This window comes from Sapajus apella, unplaced genomic scaffold (genome assembly GCF_009761245.1).
Source record: "Sapajus apella isolate SASKATOON/1434 unplaced genomic scaffold, GSC_monkey_1.0 scaffold114, whole genome shotgun sequence".
Classification (NCBI taxonomy): Eukaryota; Metazoa; Chordata; class Mammalia; order Primates; family Cebidae; genus Sapajus; species Sapajus apella.
In genome coordinates, this window is record NW_022437054.1 from 5,666,827 (window position 1) to 5,684,842 (window position 18,016).

Below are 18,016 nucleotides of genomic sequence, written 5' to 3' on the forward strand. Positions count from 1 at the left end.
CAGACTGATATTCCAAGAAACACTATACTTGCTAGGCAAGACATACCTCTCTGAAACGAATGATTATAAAACTGTGCCGGTATTAGAAGAAAAAGTCATTTTTTAATGTTAAATAACAAAACCCAAAACTTTAGTTGTCAATTCTTACACCGTTAAGTCCAGAGAAGGTATCTAGGTGACTACAGCAGAGTAATATACACATTCATTGCTGTAAAGTAAAAAGAATGTGTCTCACTGTATTATAGACACATCTTATAAACATTATTCTGTCTGCAACTTCTGTGCATCCCAATTTTACTTAAAATAGCTATGTAAGTTATTTTTCTTATCCAATCTAAATGTATGATTAGAGAGAAATAAGTTTAATCCAAGAGGTTTTTGTTGTTGTTGTTTGTTTTTTGAGACAGTCTCTGTCACCCAGGCTGGAGTGCAATGGTGCGACCTTGGCTCAATGCAACCTCTGCCTCCCAGTTTCAAGTGATCTCCTATCTCAGCTTCCCCAGTAGCTGGGATTACAGGTGCCCGCCACCATGCCTGGCTAATTGCCTGCCACCATGCCTGTACTTTTAGTAGAAACAGGGTTTCACCATGTTGGCCAGGCTGGTCTCAAACTCCTGACCTCAGGTGATCCCCCTCCCCCCTTAGTCTCCCAAACCTGGGATTACAGGTGTGAGCCACTGAGCCCGGCCAACCAGTTTACTCTTATGTCATTTACTGAAATAGCAAACATGAATACTTACAGAACAGTAATCAAATCAGTAAAAATAAAACAGCTATACCCTTCTTCCAAATTAAAGACCATTAATTTTTCTTAAAATGTATTACTTCCAATTTTCAATGGACTGTTATAAAGTTAAAAACAAAACAGTACTAAGTACTAAGAACAAATCCCAAAGTCATGCTAATCAAGTGATTTTGCTAACCTCTCTGCACATCAATTTTTAAACTCTAAATAGATTTTCAATTGTTTTAAAAAATTCATTCTGTAGTTCCACAGAATTGCTTCAAATATCATGTAAAGCTTGACACCAAAAAATTAATATATCTTTTTTTTTTTTTTGAGACAAAGTTTTTTTGAGCTTTTTTTGAGCTTCTGTCTCCCAGGCTAGAGTGCAATGGCACAATCTTGGCTCACTACAACCTCCGTCTCCCGAGTTCAAGCAATTCTCCTGTCTTAGCCTCCTGAGTAGCTGGGATTACAGGTGCCCGCCAGCACACCCAGCTAATTTTTGTATTTTTTTTTTTTTAATAGAGACAGGGTTTCACCACGTTGACCTGGCTAATCTCGAACTTCTGACCTCAGGTGATCCACCCGCCTCAACCTCCCAAAGTGCTGGGATTACAGGCTCTGCGCCCCACCTTAATATATCTTAAAATATGCACAAAACAACAGATATGTTCAAATGTGTTATAATCCAAATTTTAACACATTTTAAAATGACCAACTCATCTTGTTGCCAAGCATTTGGTGATGACCATAAAGATACTTTTCATATCTCTATTTTAGTAAGAGAAATCTAAGACTACTAAGTGACTTATTTAAAAAACCAGGTTGCAAAATAAAAATGTGCAACTCCAACTACATAAAACAAAAATTTCATGCTGGTATACAACCAAAATAAAATATGAAAATAAGCTGCAACTGCTACTCAGATCGCTGCACTCAAATTCATGGATTTATCCAACAGCAATTTTTCTCAGTGACAACTTTTTAAGTCTTACATATTGGAGATCTGCGTAAGAACTTTTTGATCTGAATACTTCAAAAGTCCTGTTCAGTTCTATGCTTTGACAGGAATATAAGAAAATTAACCAACTGAAATGTTTTAAAGGAAGAAAATGCAGGGAGTCAAAACAATATATTTCTTGCTAAACTTGAAATGTGCTATATAAAATACTATTTGCGAATCCAATGAGAGAAAACACTTGAGTTTGGGCTCTCCTTGCATTCTCTAAAAAAAATCACATGCAGGCAGGGCACAGGTGGCTCACTGCTATAATCCCAGCACTTTGAGAGACTGGGGCGGGTGGATCACCAGAGCCCAGGAGTTCAAGACCAGCATGGCCAACATGGTGACACCTCCCCTCTACTAAAAATCCCCATCTTCACCAAAACTACAAAATTAGCCGGGTGTGGTAGCACATGCCTGTAGTCCCAGCTACTTGGGAGGCTGAGGCAGGAGAATTGCTCGAACCCGGGAGGCAGAGGCTGCAGTGAGCCAAGTTTGTGCCACTGCACGCCAGCCTGGGCGACGGAGACTCCATCTCAAAAAAAAAAAACAAACAAAAAAAAGAGGCCGGGTGCGGTGGCTCATGCCTGTAATCCCAGCACTTTGGGAGGCCAAAGCAGGTGAACCATTTGAGGCCAGGAGTTTGAGACCAGCCTGACCAACATGATGAAACCCTGTTTCTACTAAAAATACAAAATTAGCCAGGCGTGGTGGCGCACACCTGTAATCCCAGTTGCTGGAGAGGCTGAGGCAGGAGAATCACTTGAACCCAGGAGGCAGAGGTTGCAGTGAGCCAAGATCACACCATTGCACTCCAGCCTGTGCAACAAGTGCAAAACTCCATCTCAAAAAAAAAAAAAACAAACACGCAATTTGAATAGCCCAAAGTCTTCTTATAATAAATGGCATTTATTATAAGATATATAAATAATATTGCCAAATTGGATGGAGACATATTAATGCTAGAGACAGAAAATATAAAATATTACATTTCTAATTATACTACGCCTTTTGACACTAAAGAGTTTTAGCATTTCATATCTATTCTTCCCATCACACTAATACCAGAGCATCTGACTGAAGGTAAAGATTCACTTTGTCTCAAATGCATTAAGTTTGTATACCTGTGTACCTCAAACAAGGGCAAAATACAATAAAACTAAAAAATGAACACTGTTGTTCAAAGATAATCTCTGTATCCACACAGAAGTTAAAAATGTTCATATGTTAGTGTATGTGTCATACCTGAGTGATTCAGGGCTGTCTCACCACATGAGATACAAAAGCCCAGTCCACAGAAAAGTAGGAACCACTTTATATCTTTCTTCCAACTGTTTAAAAGGATAGGTGAGACGGAATAGATAGGATGCAGTAAAGGAAGATGTCATAAATATGCAAAGTATTTTTAACTGTCAAAATACCTTGTAAACAGATCTAAAAGCACTTACATATGTTCTCAGTGTAAAATAAAAGTACTTATTTAGTCGAAGCCAATTAAAAATCATCAGGTTATCTTCATCTTACTGTCTAGCACGTAACAGCATCACTAGTTGATGTTTTTAAGTAAAGAAATGTTCAATCCTAACCTAAATCATTAAGCAAAACAAGAACCACATTCTGGTATTACATAAAAGAAGCATTGCTTTCCATTAGTATACATATGTTGCCATTACAGAAAAGTACCGATTTTACATTTTTTACATTCCTCATCTCCAAATATCTGCTAAACATAACCAATTATCAAGCTTCCCCTATCAACATAACTAAGAACAAAGAAAAAAATCCTAGACAGGCAAATCTTTAGTGAAAATATGTGGTGATAAGCATCATCCATTTATTTGAAAGATCTAATCCTTGATTCATCATATTTGAATGATCTAATTCCTGAGACGAATTTCAAACTCATTAGAGAAGTTATATTCATTCAAGTTAGCAATATTTAGAAAACAATTACAGACTGTAAATTGTACAGACACATTGAAAAAGAGGCTATGTTAATTCTGATCTGTTGGTTTTGACATTGAAAAAGAGGTTATGTTAATTCTGATCTGTTGGTTTTGAAACAAGGCGGTATAAAAATCTAATTGATAACTGTGGTTATCAACATCACTGGGTTTTCGTTGACACATATTAAAAATTAGTGTGGACATGTATTGATAATTTTAGAACGTGAATGATGGGTACATGGAGGTTCAGTACACTATTCTTACTTGTAAAATTTAAAGTTTCCATGATAAACTTAAAAAAAACCACACACATTCTGGAATTGGGTTAGCATACAATAAGAGCTCAATACACGCTATCTGTATTGCACTGTGGGCAACCTGCTAAGATTAAAGTAAAGTGACCTGGACTGTCCCTAGAATGATGTATATTTAACACAAGTTACTATTCCCGGTTCATCCTTCACAATGTATATTCAGCAAATTCTTAACTATTTTTTGAACCATGTGGATTGAATACTTAAGCAAAAATAACTCACCTCTGACTCTGACAGAGATCTACAAGTTACAGTATCAATTGTCAATGGACTTCACTGATATTTTATTAGTTTCAACTGCCTGAAGGAAAATATGATTGACTATCTTCATCTTCCTCTCTAGTACATTACATGGTTGCCTTAAAACCAACAAATTAAATGATAATTCTCAGGTTAACACATTCAAAAATGATCGTTAAGTGAAAGACGGTCAACATGGAAGATGGAGATCCAAGAAAGTTACCAGATCAGTACACTGGTCTGATCAGCATACTACTTGGAGAACAAGACAGTACAAGAGGAGTGGACTCCATCCCTTCCCTAAGCAAAGCCATGAAAAAGATCTAGCAACTTATGAGCCTTAAGCGTCAAAATTTGTGTTTCCAACAGACATAAACAAAAATATAAATGGTTATTTCTATGTTTCCAATCCCTTCAATCAATTAGCCATCGTTTAAGGAAGAAAAAATGTTAAGGTTGCATGCATAGCATTCAACAAGAAATAACTTTAATTCCCATTTTGGAACTCTAGAGGGCACCAGAAATATGCCCTCCTTCGCACCACCCCTCCTCCCCGGTAACGTGAGCAGCTGCAGAAGCCCGTCGTCTGGTTGCTGAGGTTGGTATTGCAGCAGCAGGAGCGATGTCTGCAGCGGTGGAAACAGCAGCGCCCACTCCCAGCTGCCTCACCAACCATTACCCAGGCTTCGCCTTGGGGGCAGCTGCCACCCAAGGGAAAGCTCCTCCCCCTCAAAACAACGGGGAGGGCCAGGTCCCATGGCTGAACCCCTACAATCTGACAATGTCCTCTATTAGCAACAAATTAGGGGCAAAAGACTCACAATGGGGGTGTTTTCCTCCTCACTTTCTGCCAAGGATGCACCAGACAGGGTTGAAGGCGATTCTTGGTCCTGGGATAGGAGGAAAAATGAAAAACGTATCAAGAACACAGAACCTGGTGGAAGAACCCAACCCTTTCTGCCAGAAGGAGGCAGAGGAGGGAATAAGAGGTCAAGGAGGTTCGGTCCTTCTATTATTACCCCCACCATGCGCACAACAGCCCCCTCCTGCGTAAGTGGGGCAAAACGGCGCAAAATATATATCTGGGGCCAAAACCCTTGTGAAAGGCAAAATCTGGAAGGGAGAGGGGCCTGAGGACACCGAGCCTGCTCCTGGAAGGGAGGGGGGGAAGGGAAAACGTTGCCTCGACGCCAGTAAGGGATTTGTATTCCCTCCTAAATTTGCCCACCCAGCGTCATCCCCGTCACTCCAAGTACCAATTCAGAGGTAAGGGGCGGCTCACGTCACCGCTGGGCTGATATTGCCCACATTTGCCCCAAGCAGTTGCCCTGGGCCCGAGGTTTGCCCCCCCCTGCAGTCGGCGACCGGCAGCGCTGCCTCCCCGTCCGCCATTAGAGACCCAGCCAAACAATACGTGCGGAGCAAGAGCCGCGCAGCGCAGCGCCGAGGAAAAGAAGAGCGAAGGAGGGGACCCGGCAGGGCAGAGGCAGCTGCTCTCGCCCCGAAAAACTTGGGGACCTCGGCTCTGGCGGGCTGGGTGGCAGCACGGCCCCGAGAGCGCAGACCCGGCCGGGGCGCCCCTCCCCCGCCCCCCGCAGGAGAGAAAGGAAAATACCCCGCGACCTCCCCGGGCGGCCGGCACCCCCACCCCGCCGGCCCCGCCGGCCCCGCCGCCCCGCCAGCCCCGCGACCCCCGCCGCTGGCGGCCGCCTCACCCAGCCCTCCCGGCCTCGCCCGCACTCTCCTAGCCCCTCGGGCCGCACGCAAAGGCGCCTGTGACATGAGAACAGCCCCGAGCTGCCCCCGAGGCCCCGACGCGGCAGCGGCGACGGCGGCCGCGCCGCGGGGTATTAATCCCGGGTCGGTGGGAGGCTCTGGAGGCTGCCCTCACCCATCTCCGCCTCCCCAGTCGCCTCCGCCTCCGCCTCCTCCTCCGGAGGCTGCGCTGCTCCCAGCCACCCCCACTCTCGGCGGCCCTGGACTGGAAAGACAGCGGGGATAAGCCTCACCCGGTTCTGGCTGCGGCTCCGCGGAACGAACCTCCCCTCCCCCGGCCCACCCCCCTTCGGCGACACGCACAACTCCGCTCGGTCCAGTCCCGGCTTTAGCGCTGGTGAGGAGGAGGAGGCGGAGGAGGCGGTGGCACGGCCGAGCCCGGAGAGGCCCCGCCCTCCGCGCGCTCGTTGGCTGGTGATGGAGGCGGGCTGGGGCGCCTCGGACACGCCCATTGGCTACCACGGCCGTCCTTCAGGACCCCCCCTCGGTGGGGTGGTCCGAAGGGCTGTCCGTCAGGCGCGGGCCACACCCCCGGCCCTGCCGTTCCACTCCCGCCTCCGCCGGCCCTCGACTCTCGGTCGCGTCCCCTCCCCGCTGGTCCCCCGCCCCCACCCATAGGGTCTGCCAGGGTCAGGAGCCCGAGATTCACTGCCCGCTGCACCGGCTTCGCTTTGGCCCCTTGGGGCCCGGGGCTCTACGGTACCTAGACAGCCCGGGAGACTCCGGCGGGGCCGCTTGCCCTCGCCCTAGCCCGGGTGCACAGGCCGCGGCTGCGGCTCCCAACGCCTCTGCCCGAGGAGAGCCGCGGCCTCGATGCCCCAGTGCCCTCCCTGTCCAGTTCCTTGAAGGCCCCCACGAGGGGCGAGGCCGGGGAGGCGCTGGAGTGGGGCCGAGTGGGCTTTCGGGGCCGCGGGCGAAGTGGAACCCTGAGCGCGCTGGGGGCAGTGGAGGCCCTTCCACTCTCGCCGCGCCCCGTGGGGAATAGTCCCCCACCTCCCGCCATGGCTGCAGCAGGAGGAGACGACGTCCTCCATTTTGTCGGAACGGCTGTGGGAACTTGGGACCCCTTCAAAACCAAGCCCCGTGGGGCCGGGAAACTTGTCCCCGGGAAGCCCCGACTGGGCTCTGCCATTCGGCCAAGGGAACAGCCCCGGCTGCCGGCGTCTGCGTCCGCGGGGCCGTAGGGGACGGGCGCGACGGTGGAGAGACCCAGACAACGCTCCCCGCCTCCATCAACCAAGATGGAGGGAGCTGCGGGCTCCCCTGGAGCTGGGCTCCCGCGGGTTGGAGGGGACGGGGCCCGCCCTGGGGCGTCCCTGGGCGCCGCCGTCCTGCGCTCCGCAGCCCAGGGCGCTGGCCCTGCCCAGGCCTCTCCACCGCCTGCCACCGTCTCCTGGTCCTCAACGGTTGATGGAGACTCCATGGAGACTCCCTTCACAGCCCGCTCCATCGCGGGGCGCACCCGCTGCGGCCCCCGGGGGCAGCGGAGTCAGGGAAAGACGGGTCTGGGCGCTCGGGGAGGGCGGGTCCCACAGGCCTCCTCCACGAGGGGGTCTTCTCTTTTGTTCCTCGTCTACACCTACGTCTTCGGCGGACGTCATGGTGCTGAACCATTTCCAAGACCACGTAAAGATGGAAGCGATGCCGCTTTCGTCTCGCCCTGGCGGTTCTTAGTGGGATTACAACTGATGTTGGTTATTTTCCTACCCAAATGGATGGGCGACTTCTCAATTTCATGATTATCTGACACCATTGCCTATTAATAAACAGATATATGATAAAACAGCTTCAAGTTCAACACGGTGTTGATGAACATGAAGTTTTTAGAGAAGTTAATCATCCATGAAAGCTTGACTAATAGACACAACTTACAGAGGATAATCTAGTAGAAGTTGAGATTCATCAGTAAAAACTAAGTAGGCTTTCCACCTTGGTCTAAATACTGTGAATATCCGGTTCTTTTTTATTGAAAAATATTCACAAAATGTACATGAACCAGCTTTTCAAAAAGTATCACTGATTTTTAGGAAACTTTCATAACTAAAATTGTTGAATGTTGAATACACTAAAATGTAAGATTTTATATTACACAGTATTGTTTTCGATTGAAAAACTATCACAACATAAACATCAACAAAAACAGTCACTATGATCAAAACAGAAACATTCTCTACTACCAAATTATAATAATTCAGTGAAAACTTACACCATACCTTTTCTGCTGCCAGATCCTATTACAGTAGCTTCAGCTCATTGAGTTTATATTTAGAAGAGTAAAGTAGACTTACTTCCGAATAAGCTCTGTGATAAACGATAGATTGGGTTGCTATGCAGTGTTCAATTGGAGCTCTATGCTGCTACTAATTTCCTAGAATGATTGCTGTTTTATATAACTAATGAGCAACAGTGCTAAATATAGTATTTATTATTCGCTTTTTAAAAAAATTCATTCAGGTACATTTGTCTGTGAAACTGTTCACTGGTTTGCTGTTCTGATATCAGGGAGAATTTTAGTTGAGAATTTCGAACTGGGGAAAAAAGTCTTTGTCATAATTTTAAAAGCAGACTTAATTTTATATAAAAGTAATTTTAAAAATCAGTGTTTGAATGTTCGTAACAGCATTATCCATAATTTCCAACATCCCAAAAATGTCCGTCAACTGATAAATGGATAAACAAAATGTGGTACATCCATACAATGGAATATTATTTAGAAATAAAGAGGAATGAAGCTCTGATACATGCTGCAACATGGACAAACCTTAAAGACGTTATGCTAAGTGAATAAAGAAGACTCAAAAGACCACAAAATATTTTATTTCATTTACAGGAAATGTCTAGAATAGGGAAATCTGTAGAGACAGAAAGTAGATTAGTGGTTGCCCAGAACTGGAGAGGTGGGGAGTAGGAAATGGTAGCTAAAAGTTATGAGGTTGTTTAATGGAGTGACTAAAGTGTTCTACAATTGACTGAAATGATTGCACAACTCCTAATATACTAAAAACCTCTGAACATACTTTAAATGAGTGACTTGCGTGATATGTGAATCATATCTCAATAAATCCACAACTAAAACTGCATGTACAGCTGGGCATGGTGGTGCACGACTATAATCTCAGCACTTTGGGAGGCCCAGGCAGGCGGATCACAAGGTCAGGAGATCAAGACCATCCTGGCCAACAAGGTGAAACCCCATCTCTACTAAAAATACAAAAATTAGCTGGGCACGGAGGCGCATGCCTGTAGTCCCAGCTACTCCAGAGGCTGAGGCAGGAGAATAGCTTGAACCCGGAGGCAGAGGTTTCAGCGATCAGAGATTGAGCCACTGCATTCTAGACTGGCAACAGAGCAAGACTTAGTCTCAAAAAAAAAAAAAAAGCCTGCATGTGTGTGTGTTTTGTGTGTCTGTGTGTGTGTAAAACTATTCTGTACCTGTCAAAAAGCATACAAGACATCCAAGAGGCAGCTGGAAGACATGAGCAAAAGACTTGTATTTCAAATATTTAGCCACTCAAAACCTCAGAAAGTTACCTTCTCTCTGAGCCTGTTTCCTTATTTGTAAGATAAAATAATAAAGAGTTGTTGCCCGGCGTGGTGGCTCATGCCTGTAATCCCAGCACTTTGGGAGGCCAGGGCCGGTGGATCACGAGGTCAGGAGATGGAAACCATCCTGTTTAACACGGTGAAACCCTGTCTTTACTAAAAATACAAAAAAAAAATAGCCATGCATGGTGGCACTCACCTGTAGTCCCAGCTACTCAGGAGGCTGAGACAGGAGAATCACTTGAGCTCAGGAGGTGGAGGTTGCTGTGAGCTGAGATCACACCACTGCACTCCAGCCTGGGTGACAGACAGCCTCTGTCTCAAAAAAGAAAAAAAAGTTGTTGTGAGAACCAAGTAACTTCTGTGAAAGTGATATAAAATTGTTAGGTTTAATTGCATTTCAAAAACCAAGAGCTCAACTTTACCTGAGAAGTAATATAACTGACTCTGAGCACAGCTTAAAGAGCCGGACTGCCCCCAACTGAATTCTGCTGTTACCCACAACTAGCTAGATGCTTTTAATTATGTTTGAGCTTCTCTAAGCCTCTGATTGGTTCACCATGTGTAAAATGTAGATAGTAATTCCCCTTTCATAGAGTTTTTTAGGGGGTGAAATGAGCATACACATGTAAAACTTACACCTTACACCTCACACCTCACCTGATAGACCTCAGTAAATTTTGTTTTTATCATTCATACTTCACTCAATGAAATATTAGAAAGAAATTTATAATATTCTGTGATAACCATATTGATATATTTACCACCAATACTATGCTACTGCATATTCCAAATAGTAATAATAATTGCAGTAAATAAAGCAAGTCGTCTTGGGGCCAGACGTGGTGGCTCATGTCTATAATCCCAGCACTTTGGGAGGCCGAGGTGGATGGATCACTTGGCAACAGGAGTTTGAAACCAGCCTGGCCAACATGGTAAAAACCCATCTCTACCAAAAAATACAAAAATTAGCCAGGCAGGGTGGTGCATGTTTGTAGTCCCAGCTACTCAGGAGGCTGATGTGGGAGAATAGCTTGAACCCAGGAGGCAGAGGTGGCAGTGAGCCAAGATCATGTCACTGCACTCCAGCCTGGGCAAAAGAGTGAGACCCTGTCTCAAAAATAAAACAAACAAACAATATTTTAACAATTGAAACACTGAAGAAAATTTTCTACAAGAGAAGGAGCAAAGACTGAAACAAATTTAATATTATTGATTGATATATAAATATAGTACTCTTGGGTAGGATGCTTCTCATAGGATTCAAAAACAAGAACTTTAAATAAAAATTGTTGGTTTTAACATGCTGACATAATTTGCTTATACTGAATGATGTCTGGTATTATAGCAATCAAAAATCCATAATTTTGCTTCATCATTGTGGAGAAAGGGTGAAGTTCCTTAGCCCTAGGATTCATGGCTCCAGAATCCATGCTGTTAAGCACGTCATCATACAGCCTCTCTAGATAGCTTTCTCTTCATTCTTAAATTTTAACTCTTAAACATGTCACCTTAGAAAATTTTAAACATGGCTAAATAATGCATTCTATATCAGTGGCTTATAAACTTTTTTTGACCGTGACAACCGCTGGGATTTGCACTGTATATCAGCACCCAGTACAAATCCCTATTAGATACATGACTATATAACTGAAACACAGGATTCGTGGAATAATTATTTCCTTCACTGTCTTAGATGCATTTTAATATTATCCATTCAAGTGTATTTAAATCTAATCTATGCGGTTTTAGTCCTTCTTTTAAAAAAAATAATAATAATAGTTGCAACACACCAAGTTCATTTCATGGCTTACAAACTGTGATTTTAAAAATACTACTCTGGAGAAAGCAAGTCATAGTCATGGATAAATTTAAGCTCGAAATCAGATGAAAAAACACAAGATGAGGCCAGGTGCCGGTGGCTCACACCTGTAATCTCAGCACTTTGGGAGGCCAAGGTAGGCAGATCACCTGTGGTTGGGAGTTTGAGACCAGCCTGACCAACATGGAGAAACCCCATCTCTACTAAAAATACAAAATTTGCCGGGCGTGGGGGCTCATGCCTGTAATCCCAGGTACTCGGGAGGCTGAGGCAGGAGAATCGCTTGAACCCGGGAGGTGGAGGGTGCAGTGAGCCCAGATCATGCCATTGCACTCCAGCCTGGGCAACAAGAGTGAAACTCCATCTCTCAAAAAAAAAAAAAAAGAAAAGAAAAAACTCAAGATGATATCGGAAACTGAGAGTAATCTGGAATGAACTATAGATTATTTTTTTTTTGAGATGGAGTCTTGCTCTGTCTCCAGGCTGGAGTGCAGTGGTGTAATCTCAGCTCACTGCAACCTCCACCTCATGGGTTCAAGCGATTTTCCTGCCTCAGCCTCCCAAGTATCTGGGACTACAGGCCCACACCACCACACCCAGCTAATTTTTGTATTTTTAGTAGAGAAGGGATTTCACCATGTTGGCCAAAATGGTCTCCACTTCTTCACCTCATGATCTGCCTGCCTCAGCCTCCCAAAGTGCTGGGATTATAGGCATGAGCCACGGCGCCCGGCCTATAGATTGAAATTTTAAAAATAGAGCGTTAAGTTGCCATTCTTCCTAAATATAGGGAATACTTATTCTTTCCTAACAATACGTTTTACACTTTATGAAAGAGTAATGAAGTTTATTAACAATGCCTAGAAAAGTATGCAGAGGTGACGTTGATGCTGATTTCACTACTTGTTAGCTTTGTGACTGTCTTCATTCATTTAGTGCTTCTAGAACAGAATATATAAGACTGAATAATTTCTAAAATAACAGAAATTTGCTGACTCACCATTCTCGAGGGAGGGAAGGCCAATATCAACGTGCTGGCATCTGGCATGGGCCTTCTTGCTGTGTCATAACATCAAGGAAAGCATCACATGTCTGAAAGGCTGAGAGAGGATGAGAGTTAGAGCAAGAGGGGACAAGCCCAGTCCTGCGATAAGGAAACCTACGTCCCTGATGACAGCATTAATCTATTCATGAGAGGTCTTCATATCTTCTTGATACCATCACAATAGCAATTACATTTCAACATGAGCTGTGGAGGGGACAAATATTCAAACCACTGTGACCCTCCACTTTCTGAGCCTCAATTTCTTCAATGAACTGAGAGAATTTTACATCCTAGACCCTTAAAGGAAAATCCCTTCTTCTTTCCTTATAATCTTCTCATCCTTTGGGATCCCAATGCCTCCAAGCAATCCCATCTCATTTTTCCAGTTTATCGTAAATATTCCTTTCCTCTGAGCTCCTGTGCCTTTATTATTGAGTAATAAAAAAATGTTTGCAGCTATATTCTTAACAAAGATTGCCCTTCACTCTTTCTAACCAGTTCACACTGGAATAAGTGTCCCATCGTGCTGCTTCTTTTTCTAAAAAATTAGATGTATTTATTTTAATTGATGAAATTTGAATGTATTTACTGTATACAACATGATGTTTCGAAATATACATTGCACAATGACTAAATAATATAGGCATAACCTCACATACTTATGATTTTTTGTGGTAGGAATACTTAAAATCTACTCTCAGCTATTTTCAAGAATACAATATACTGTTAGTGATTTTTTTTTTTTTTTTCTGAGATGGAGTCTTGCCCCCTCACCCAGGCTGGAGTGCAATGGCACGATCTCAGTTCACTACAACCTCCATCTCCCGGATTCAAGCGATTCTCCTGCCTCAGCCTGCTTAGTACCTGGGATTATAGGGGCTCATCACCATGCCTAGCTAATTTTTTTGTATCTTTAGTAGATACGGGGTTTCGCCATGCTGGCCAGGCTGGTCTCAAACTCTTGACCTCGTGATCTGCCTGCCTCAGCCTCCCAAAGTGCTGGGATTACAGACTTGGGCCACTGCGCCCGACTCTGTTATTGATTTTAATCACCATGTTGCACAATATGGTGAACATTCTCTTGAACTTCTCCTATCAAACTAAAATTTATATCTTTTGACCCATATCCTCTAAATTCCACCAAACCCCCATGCCACCACCCCAGCCCCTTGGTAATCACCATTCTACTCTCTGCTTCTATGAGTTCAACTTTTTTAAGATTCCACATGTGAAATTAGGTGGTATTTGTCTTTCTGTGCCTGGCTTATTTCACTTAACAATATCCTCCAGGTTCATCCATGTTGTCACAAACAACAGGATTTCCTTCTTTTTAAGGCTGAATAATATTCCATTGTGTATATATAGCACATTTTCTTTATCCTTTCATCTGTTGATGGACACTTACATTGATTTCACATCTGGCTATTATAAATAATACTGCAATGAACATGAGAGTATAAGTACCAAGGTACTGATTTCATTTCCTTTGAATATATACTCACTAGCAGGATTACTAGAACACATGGTAGTCTGTTTTTTTATTTTTTATTTATTGAGAAACCATCATACTGTTTTCCATTATGGCTGTATTAATTTACATTCCCAGCAACAGTGTGCAAGGGTTCCCTTTCTTCCACATGATTGCTAGCGTATGTATTATTTTGTCTGCCTATTTTACTTTATTTTGGCGATGGAGTCCAGCTCTGTCACCCAGGCTGGAGTGCAATGGCCTCATCTCAGCTAACTGCAACATCCACCTCCAAGGTTCAAGCAATCCTCCCCCCTCAGGCTACCAAGTAGCTGGAATTACAGGTGCGCACCATGATGCCCATCTCATTTTATTTTTATTTTCTTTTTTTTTTTTTTAGTGGAGATGTAGCTTCATTGTGTTGACCAGGCTGGTCTCAAACTCCTGACTTCAACTAACCTGCCCGCCTTGACATCCCAAAGTACTGGGATTACAGGAGTAAGCCACCACTTCTGGTCCCTTTGCCCGCTTTTTTTCTTTTAATTTTTATTCTTTTGCCCATTTTTAAATCGGGTTGTTTTCTTGCTATTGAGTTATTTGAGTTCCTTATCTATTGTGGATATCAATCCCTTATCAGATGTATGGTTTGTAAATATATTCTCCCATTTGGTAGGTTGTCTCTTCACTCTGTTCATTGTTTCCTTTACTGTACAGAAGCTTTGTAATATATCTCATTTGTCTGTTTTTGCTACTGCTGCCTGTGCTTTCTTGTTATTCATTTTATCTCCCAGGCAGCACAGCCCACCAAGTTCCATTAAGCTTTAGAGCGTGGGTGTCCATCTTCCCTGGCCCACATTGAAAGAATTATTGTCTTGGGACACACATAAAATACGCTAACAATAACTTATGAGCTGAGATAAATACATTTTTAAATAACAAAAAAAAAATCTTATGATGTTTTAAGAAAGTTTACGAATTTGTGTTGGAACAAATGCATTGAAAGCCATCCTGGGCTACATGCCGCCTGCTGGCCACTGGTTGGACAAGCTTGCTTTAGAGGTACTCATTGCAACACAGAAGCAAATTTTGAAGGGTAAGATTAGATTATTTCTGAGATCCTTTCCAGAAATAAATTCTGTGATTTTATGAAATAATAAACTGAAAGGGCTCCTTATATTGTCAACTGTTATTTATTGAATTTCTACACTGGGCAATGTCAAAACTGAAACTTTAGACAAATTAAATTTCACAATTTAATTTTGAGCAAAGAATTATTTGCTAATTGGGCAGGACCCAGAACCGAAATAGGTTCAGAGCGACTGACTACGAAGCTGCTACCTGGTCAGAGAGGATTATGGGTAGAAAGAATACACCTTGGCGTTTGCCTTATTTGAACGTGGTTTGAACAGTTGGCCGCATGTGATTGGCCGAAACTCTCTGATTGGTACAAGAATAGGTTACAGTCTGTTTACGTATCCAGCTGAATTGCAGTTCACTGTGTAAGGGGACACTTTTAGGCCAAACTTAAAATATGTAAGCAGGTGTCTTTAGGCTAAACTTAATTTACCAGTAGGTATTCACTAAGAGATTAAAATCTAAAATTAAGCAGGTCTGAAAGTTTTGAATCATAGCATTCTTATGTTTTAAAATACTTTTTCCTACTTCTAAAGGTAATAAATACAAAATGATTTTTAATTTTTAAAAAATATTTATTTGGCCGGGCGCGGTGGCTCAAGCCTGTAATCCCAGCACTTTGGGAGGCCGAGGCGGGTGGATCACGAGGTCAAGAGATCGAGACCATCCTGGTCAACATGGTGAAACCCCGTCTCTACTAAAAATACAAAACATTAGCTGGGCATGGTGGTGCGTGCCTGTAATCCCAGCTACTCAGGAGGCTGAGGCAGGAGAATTGCCTGAACCCAGGAGGCGGAGGTTGCGGTGAGCCGAGATCACGCCATTGCACTCCAGCCTGGGTAACAAGAGCGAAACTCCGTCTCAAAAAAAAAAAAAAAAAAAAAAAAAAAAATTTATTTTTTTATTTATTTATTTCAGCCTCCCAAGTAGCCAAGACCACAGGCACATGCCACCATCCATACCCAGTTAAATTTTTTTGTTGCTTATTTTGTAAAGAAGGGATCTCACTATGATAACAGTCCAGTCTGGTCTCCAGCTCCTGGGTATAAGTAACCCTCCCACCTAAATCTCCCAAAGTGTTAGGATTATGCGTGTGAGTCACCATGTCTTGTCTTTCTTTTCTTTTTCTTTCTTTCTTTCTCTTTCTTTCTCTCTCTCTCTTTCCTTCTTTCTTTCTTTTTCTTTCTTTCTTTTCCTTCCTTCCTTTTCTTTCCCTCTTTCTCTCCTTCCTCCCTTCTTTTCTTTTCTTTATTTTCCTTTCTTCTCTTTTATTTTTTCTTTCTTTCAACAGGGTCACCCGGTTGCCTAGGCTGGAGTGCAGTGGAATAATCATGGCTCACTGCAGCCTCCACCTCCTGGGCTCATGCAATCCTCTCACCTCAACTTCCCTACTGGCTGGGACAACAGGCACCTGCCACCATACCCAGATAATTTTTGTATTTTTTTGTATAGATAGGCTTTTGCTATGTTCCCCAGGCTGGTCATGAACTCACCTCAAGCAATCCTCCTGCCTCAGCCTCCCAAAGTGCTGGGATTGTAGGCTTGCCCTGCCCCCAGTGATTTAAAAACAACAACAACAAACAAACAACAACAACAACAACAAAAACACAACTTGGAAAACCTGAAAACTTATTTCTTAGAACAGTTTTAGGTTCACAGAAAGTTTGAGCAGAAAATTCTGAGAGTTCCCACATACCCCATTCCACACCTGCATAGCCTTCTCCACTAGCGACATCCCCCACCAGAGTGGTACATTTTGTTACAACTCATGAAACTACATGAACACATCATTATTACTTAAAGTCCATAGTTTATATTAGAGTTTACTCTCAGTTTCATATCTTGGTGTAGTTCATCTCCCCCTATCTCTCTCCCTCCCCTGTTTTCCTAGTAACCAACCATTCATTTTTCTGCTGTCTCTATGATTTTGTCATTACCAGAATGTCTTGCGTTAGACTCATACAGTATTCAGCCTTTTCAGATCAGCTGCTTTCCCTTAGCAATATGCATTTAAGTTTCCTCCATGTCTTTTCATGGCTTGGTAGTTCATTTCTTTTTAGCGCTGAATAATATTGTGTTGCCTGGATGTACCACAGTTCATTTATCCATTTACCTACTGAAGGACATCTTGGCTGCATCCAAATTTTGACAATTACGAATAATGCTTCTATAAATACGCATGTACAGGTTTTTGTGTGGATATAAGTTTTCGACTCATTTGGGCAAATTCCAAGAAGAGCGGTAAGCTGGATCATATGGTAGGAGTATGTTTAGTTCTGTAAGAAACTGTCAACTGGTGGCCAGACGCAGTGGCTCATGCCTGTAATCCCAGCACTTTGGGAGGCTGAGGCAGGTGGATCACGAGGTCAGGAGTTCGAGACCAGCCTGGCCAACTTAGTGAAACCCTGTCTCTACTAAAAATACAAAAATTAGCCAGGAATGTTGGTACGTGCCTGTACTCCCAGCTAGTCGGGAGGCTGAGGCAGGAGACTTGCTCGAACCTGGGAGGCAGAGGTTGTAGTGAGCTGAGACCATGCCACTGTACTCAGCCTGGGCAACAGAGCAAGACTCTGTCTCAAAAAAAAGAAAAAAAAAGAAACTGTCAACTGTCTTCTGCAGTGGAATTTTACGTTCCCACCAGCAGTGAATGAGAGTTCCTGCTGTTCCACATCTTGGTCAGCATTTGGTATTGTCAGTATTTGGGATTTTCACCATTCTAATAGACATATAGTGGTATCTTATTCTTGTTTTCATGATAAATATGTTGATGTAACAATTTTTTTTAACCTACAGGATGTTTTAAAAACATTCATGTCATCCCACAAGAATTATGTCTTGCTAATTTTTTTTTAATTATGTGGCATAGAGTGAAGAAAAGATTCTGTAAAGAAATGGTGATATCACCGGACACGGTGGCTCACACCTGTCATCCCAGCACTTTGTGAGGCTGAGGCGGGTGGGTCACCTGAGATTGGGAGTTTGAGACCAGCCTGACCAA

The 18,016-nt window shown here is 43.4% G+C and overlaps 1 protein-coding gene across 5 annotated transcripts in view; it reads right to left on the reverse strand.

Moving 5' to 3' along the window:
* Window positions 1-6,411, reverse strand: part of ZMYM2 (zinc finger MYM-type containing 2) — a 123,041-nt gene extending 116,630 nt beyond the window's left edge. For 2 of the 5 annotated variants that reach the window (XM_032260147.1, XM_032260143.1), the window contains exon 1: window positions 5,052-5,120. The gene's annotated coding sequence lies outside the window, so the exon portion shown is untranslated. Of the gene's footprint in view, window positions 1-5,051; window positions 5,121-6,121 lie in introns of those variants that run through there. The other 3 variants (XM_032260144.1, XM_032260146.1, XM_032260145.1) reach the window with 3 other exon arrangements.
* Window positions 6,412-18,016: the final 11,605 nt, after the last annotated feature.